The sequence below is a fragment of the Nematolebias whitei genome, chromosome 5 (genome assembly GCF_014905685.2).
Source record: "Nematolebias whitei isolate Nwh7 chromosome 5, NemWhi1, whole genome shotgun sequence".
In the NCBI taxonomy this organism is placed as follows: Eukaryota; Metazoa; Chordata; class Actinopteri; order Cyprinodontiformes; family Rivulidae; genus Nematolebias; species Nematolebias whitei.
In genome coordinates, this window is record NC_056502.1 from 42,506,812 (window position 1) to 42,513,810 (window position 6,999).

Consider the following 6,999-nt stretch of genomic DNA (forward strand, 5'->3'; position numbering starts at 1 on the left):
ATATATATATATATATATATATATATATATATATATATATATATATATATGTATATGTACTGCATAGTTAAAGTTATATATACTAAAGTTTTGATATGTAGAACCAGGCTCATCAACCTGTTCATTACTTTTCTGCAAATAAGTTTTCTTTTCTTCACCTGAACAAAATGCACATCGGGAAACTGCAGCCTGGCCTGAAGTGGTGCTTTTGAGATACTCTGAGAGGAAAATGAATGAAAATGGACTATGCTCATGCTAGAAATAATACAGAAACTGGGGTTGGGGGGTGGGCGTTGTGCTCCATCTCTCTCTCACTCACTCTTCATACAGGCCTGTTTTATTATGAATTAAACTGAAGTAGAACACAAGAGGAAGTAGAGTTTGAAATGCAGAAAGCAGAGGAAGGGCAGGGAGAAGGGCGAGATAAGGGCTGAGATGCTCAGAGACAGGAAGAGAGCACAATGAGGAGGAAGCATGGAGGCAGAGAAAGTAATGGGGGTGGGGGGTGAATCAGAGAGGGAATGGAGAGATGCTGTGATAAGCACTGCAGAGAGGAAGTGGGCCTGTCAAGATAAAGGCAAACTCAGACAGAGGGAGACGAAGATTAGAAGCACAATTCGACATTTCGAAGAATGACTGAGAAGGGAGGAGAGCAAATAAAAAGACAAAAAGAGTGACGAAAAGGAGGAAAGACGAGCGACGTGATTGAGAGCAAGGCCACTAAAGCGTCTTCAGGGTGCCAGTCTAGGAGAAGTGCCAGCCACTGGAACAACAGCGGTATCAGTGGTTTCTATGGTAACCAACACCCCACCCCCCAAAAAAGCCAGTTCAGTCAACAAGGCCAATCTGATTCTGTTCGCCTTTTTCTCAATGAAAAATTACAATAAACAGGTGAAGCAGCATTTACCATTTGTAACCTTTTGATCTTCTACCCGCCGTCACATGACACGCTTTCACGCTCAGAAACCGACTTGTGAGACAAGCACATTAGAGGTGTGAGGAAAATAGCATGTGGGACATGGAACCTGCAGCACATGTCTACACTTATGTCATGATTGCTCTGACATTTTAAGGACAGATGGCAAAAGCTGCCGCTGTCGCTTCAGGCCGAGGGATAGAGAGTCAGACAGTCGGCTCACACAGCTAAAACTAAAGCACTTAGGACGAACATAAAGTCCTAACAGCCTGTGTGTGTCCCGCAAGACATCTCGGCAGAGGAACACCTGTGATGCAACCGTTTGTGTTACAACACACTCTGGTCAAGAAACAAATGTCTAAAACATGGGACAACCACTGATGGTACATGTGACCAGTGGTGGAGAAAGTACTCAAACACTGTACTTAAGTAAATGTACAAATAAACAGACAAAAATGTACTCTAGTAAAAGTAGAAGTACCAAATTAACATTTTTACTTAAGTAAAAGTAAATAAATACTTGCTTTTAAAATACTTAAAGTATTAAAAGTAAAAGTACTTGCTGAATGTAATACCTAATGTAATGGTCTACATATCTTTAAGTCTGCGTACCATATGTATATTTTCTGTAATACATTAATAGTGTTGTTCCATTTTAATGAACGATGCTGCAAATAATACATGTTTTTATTGTGTTTACTCTGTGACACACTTGGATTTGTGATTCTGTGCATCATAATTTCAGAGATGACATGCAGAGTTAAAGACCATTAATCAAAATAAGAAAGAGGAATGATTATACCTTTGAAAGTTTTTATTTAACACAGAGAAAAACCAATGCAGTTAACTGCAGTTAAAACATTTAAGTAAAAGTTGTCTGCCTGAACAAAAGGAGCATTAGACGACTGAACGTACATATTCGCACTGTATCTCGGTGCAAGACCAATAAAGTTTATTCTGATTCTGATTCTGAGTCTGATTAGACACAACTAACAAAGGAATAGGCTCTGATCATTTCCACTGATATTTCAACTCCAGTTTGTCATCAACTCTAGTTAAAATACTGTATATTCAACCTTGTAATGGGTCAATAGTGAACAATAATTTATTCAATATTTATAACAATATTTTAACTTCCTGACACAATTTTTGAAACTTGGACCCGAGTGTCGAGCCATTTGGAGACATGTCTTGTCTCCTGTCCAACATCTCATGAACTGACACATTTTAATGTTGCAGCAAGAATTTCTTGTTCAAGTTCAGAAGAAGTTGGTTTTCAACGATTTTTGAGTCCAATCTGGCTCTTTTGGGAGTGAGAAGCTGTCCTGCTGTACTGAGAAGTCTTTCAATAAGGCCATGGGTGGTGCATATCTTCTGGGTGACTCTCTTGCGGTGGAATATATTTTGGGTGTGTTAGTGGTGCTGCAGGTGCACCCAGCTCAGTGACATATATAATAGAATATATGTCGTTGGTCCAGCTCTTCTTGAAGGTGGGCCTAACGTTACCTGCCCACTTTGCAGTGATTCACTGGACCAGCTCCCCTCTCACCATTGGTTACTTTCAAAGTAACAAACAAATCAAAAAGCCGCAACATGAATGTAACTTGTAATGCAACGCGTTATAGAAATGTAGTGTAGTAGAAAGTACAGATACTTGATGTAAAATGTAGTGGAGTAAAAGTATAAAGTACCCACATTTAACTCTACTTTAGTAAAGTACAGATACACAAAAAATGTACTTAAGTACATTAACGAAGTATTTGTACTTAGTTACATCCCACCACTGCATGTGACCGACAAAAAAATGTGTCCATAACCCTGATTCCAAAAGAAGTTGAGTAAATAGTAAGTTGAAACAAAATGTAATTATTCACAATTCCTTATAAACCCGTATTTTAATCTATATGTTTATAACGTTGTTTTATATGGCGTCTTGATTTGACTGTGTTTATAACTTATTTTATTTTATTTAAATTGCTTTTGTTGAATTATTGTTGTCTGTACTTTATATATCTGTCTAAAACAGGTCTCTCTTGTAAATGAGTCCTCGTAACTCAGTGAGACTAACCTGGATAAATAAAGGTTGAATTAATTAATTCTCAGTGGGATAAAGTGAACGTATCAGATATTTAGAATAATAAATTGTATCTTTAAAAAATAATATATATATATTTATATTTAAAAAAAACAATAATAATAATAATTTAAACTTGTATGGCTGCAACACATTTCAAAAAGTTGGGACGGGGCAATAAAAAGGATCTAAAAGTAAGTGGTACAAATAAGAAACAGCTAAAACAGTCAACTGGCGGCTCGCAGGTTGGAAGTAGCCCATGGGTGACTTCAGTCCGGCTCGCCAATGAGCTCATAAATCTTTTTTTGGGGAAGGGGGTGGGTTCTGAGTTTGGGTTTTGGATTCTGTTTATTACATTTATATTCATTGCAATAAAACAAAGAAATTTAAAAGCTAGCAGAGACACGTACTGAGCTGCATGCCATTTGCACCGACATTTTTCGAGCGGAGTTGGGGGTTCAGCATGAGGGTGTAGCGTGAGTGTGTGCTAGCTTTTTAGCTAGCATGCCTGTATTTCACGATGCTAGCTTGGTGTTACATCAGTGACGATGGGGATGGGGGATGTGCACAGTTTGGTTCGGTAGGCGGGGCACTCAGTTCTGTTGATGGGACGAGGCGCCCCGCTTGCACTTGTATAATGGTAGGGGAAACGCTGGACTTGAGTTGCTGGATGTCCGGCCCCTGAGCTGATGGCTTTCAGAAACTGTGGCCTCCTGAGCAGTTTTGTTGAATAGCCTGATCTATAAGGACATTTTGCATCTAATTATACTATTTAGCAGCAGGAGTAATAGAAAATTGGGAAAAATTTGCATATCCTATCTTACACAGTTCTTCATTTTGTAAAAAGATTTTAGAAATCTGAAGAAATCTCTGAGCTTAATGGACAAGGCTGAAAGTCCATATTGTATGGTCTTTATCTCTGGGCCCCCAGATACCACTGCATTTACAAAAGGTCTGATTCTGTAATGGACAACACTGCACTGACCTAGGTAGACTTTATTGAGTCATAGTCTGCAAACACAGTTTGTTGTGTCATCCTTAAATGTTTTTTTTTCATCCTTAAATGTTGATTACAGCTTTATCATGCAAAGATGATGCAAAGATATACAGTATAAACACCATTCAAAAACACTATTGTCTTCACAAGGAAAACTGTTCAGTGATCAGACGGTTTAAAATTTAAAGTCCCTTAAAGTGCCCTGTGATGGACGAGCGACCTGTCCAGGGTGTCCCCACCTCTTGCAGAGTTAAAAAAAAGCGTTCAATACAAAAACAACTGGACTTTATTTGTAACAGAAGACGTTTCGCTCCTCATCCGAGGAGCTTTCTCAATTCAAAGAGCAGTGAGTGAGAGATTCATGTTATAAGGCTGAGTGAGATAAGACACACACACATATGTAGATTGGCAATTCACACCTAAACACCTTAACAGTAGGGGGCTTGTTAAAGTCTTTGTTACTCTAATTCACAGATGAGACCCCTCTGTTCCCATCAGGTATGAAAACCGGCTGGGAATCAGTCTTACTCACCCAGCACACACACTTTTTGCCCCACTCCCCTCGGGAAGGAGGTTAAGGAGCATTAAGTGTAGAACCCCTAGACTGAGGAACAGCTTCTACCCTGAGGCTGTTAGACTCATGAATCTCTAACTAGAATAATCACTGTGAAAAACCATATCATGTTGCTGCTGATCTGTTTCATGTTGCTGCTGATCTGTTTCAATGTTGATGTGTTCATGCGTGCACATCCGCTCACACAGACTCATGTTCATGTTTGTGCTGATGTTCAATGTTTTATGTTATGAGTGCTTAGTGTATATTAAGTTGATGTTTTTCTTAGTTCATATCTTAGATGGTATTACTGTTTTTCTTATACATTTTATTGTTGGATGTAACTGGGACCCTGTGTACATAATTTCGCTCCACCACATGTACCACATGAGGTGCGAATGACAATAAAGAATCTCTGACTCTCTGACTCTGACTTAAAGTTGCATTATATGTTTTTGAAAGTGGAAATCTGAGGCCTCCTCCTCTGTTAAGAGACGGCTTTTCTCTTTTTACATAAATTGCTTCCTTCACCCCCCTCTCAAACCATCTGTGTTCTCAGTCCAAAATGTGCACATTTTGGTCCTCAAAAGAGTGTCCCTTATCTGTGAGGTAGAGGTGAACAGTTGAATCTTGTCCTGAAGAGCTGGCTGTCCTGTGTTGAGCCATGCGTCTGTGAAGAGGCTGTTTAGTTTCTCCAATGTAGAGGTCTGGACAGTCCTCGCTGCACTGGACCGTATACACTACACCACTTTGTTTGAGTATGGGTGTTTTGTCCTTAGGGTGGACCAGCCTCTGTCTGAGAGTCCTGCTGGGTTTGAAATGTACTGGGATCTTGTGTTTGTTGAAGATCCTTCTGAATTTTTCTGATACTCCAGCAGCGTAAGGGATGACAATGTTTTTCCGTCTGTTGTTCTCCTTTTTCTGTTTATTAGGGTGTTTTGTAGATTTCCTCACTGACTTAACAAAAGCCCAGTTAGGATATCCACATGTTTGAAGAGCTTCTTGAATGTGTTTCTGTTCCTTTTCCTTCCCTTCTGTCTCCGTGGGGACGCATTCGACCCGATGTTGTAAATTTCTGATGACAGAGAGTTTGTGTTCCAATGGATGGCGGGAGTCAAACAGAAGATACTGGTCTGTGTGGGTTAGTTTTCTATAAACTTCGATGTTGAGGCTGTCCTCTCTCTCCATCTGAATCAAACAGTCCAAAAAAGGCAGCTTGTTGTCGTTTGCAACTTCTCTGGTGAACTTGATGTTGTTATCAACCAAGTTGATGTGTCTGGTGAACGTTTCTATTTCCTTGGCTTGGATTTTGACCCAGGTGTCATCCACATAATGGAACCAATGGCTTGGTGTTGTTCCCTCAAAGGAGTTTAGGGCTTTCTGTTCCACTTCCTCCATGTAGAGATTGGCAACAATGGGTGACACTGGAGATCCCATGGCACAGCCGTGCTTCTGTCTGTAAAAACTGTCATTGAACTTGAAATAAGTGGTGGAGAGGCAGAGATCCAACAGGGTACAGATCTGGTCTGGGGTGAAGTAAGTCCTGTTGATTAAGTCATTGTCTTGTAGAAGTTGTTTTCTGATGGTTTCTACTGCTTCAGAGACGAGATGCTTCAGAGATTCCTAAAATCCACAAAGAAGGAAACACCACTCAGACCCATCGTCAGCAGCATGAACTCAGTGACATACAATATTGCTAAACATCTGGCTGGTATTTTAGCTCCTCTTGTTGGAAACACACCTCATCACATAAAGAACTCCATTGATTTTGCTAACAAAGTTCAACATTTGAAACTAACCCCAAGAGAAACCCTTGTATCGTATGATGTGACTTCTCTTTTCACTTGCATACCCATACCTTCCCCGGGATGTTGTCTGGGCCAGTTGCTTTGTCAGGATTAATCCTCCTGAAAGTGCTTCTCACTTCAGCTAAGGTCATGCTGAGAAACTCAGGCAGTGATGAGTCTCTAGGGCATATGTGTCAAACTCTAGGCCAAATGTGGCCCTTGTTGACATCTTATCTGGCCCCCAAGATGTTATTTTAAATGTAAAATATTTTTTATCACTTTATTTTTTCAGTAATCTTTGATTATGATGTCAAAAGTGCAACAGAGAACATCAAATGAGACCAATCAAACTGTTGAAGAACCTGCAACCAAGAAAAGATGTTGGTTATCTAACTTGAGTTAATGTAGATTCTGAAACCGGCCCTTAGTTTGAAAAAGGTTTTTAATTTTGGCCCCTTTTTGTAAGTGAGTTTGACACCCCTGCTCTAGGGCATTGTTTAACTCTGCCTTTATAATCTGCTATGCCTTTGACTGCCACCGTATTCTATTAACTGATGACGTGAACATCGCTTTGAACTATTTTCATAATACAAAGTTTGTTTTCTCAGTCATCCAGGTATATAACAACAAAAAAGGTTGAATCATGTCATCTGGACTTCGTTTTTTTGTTAA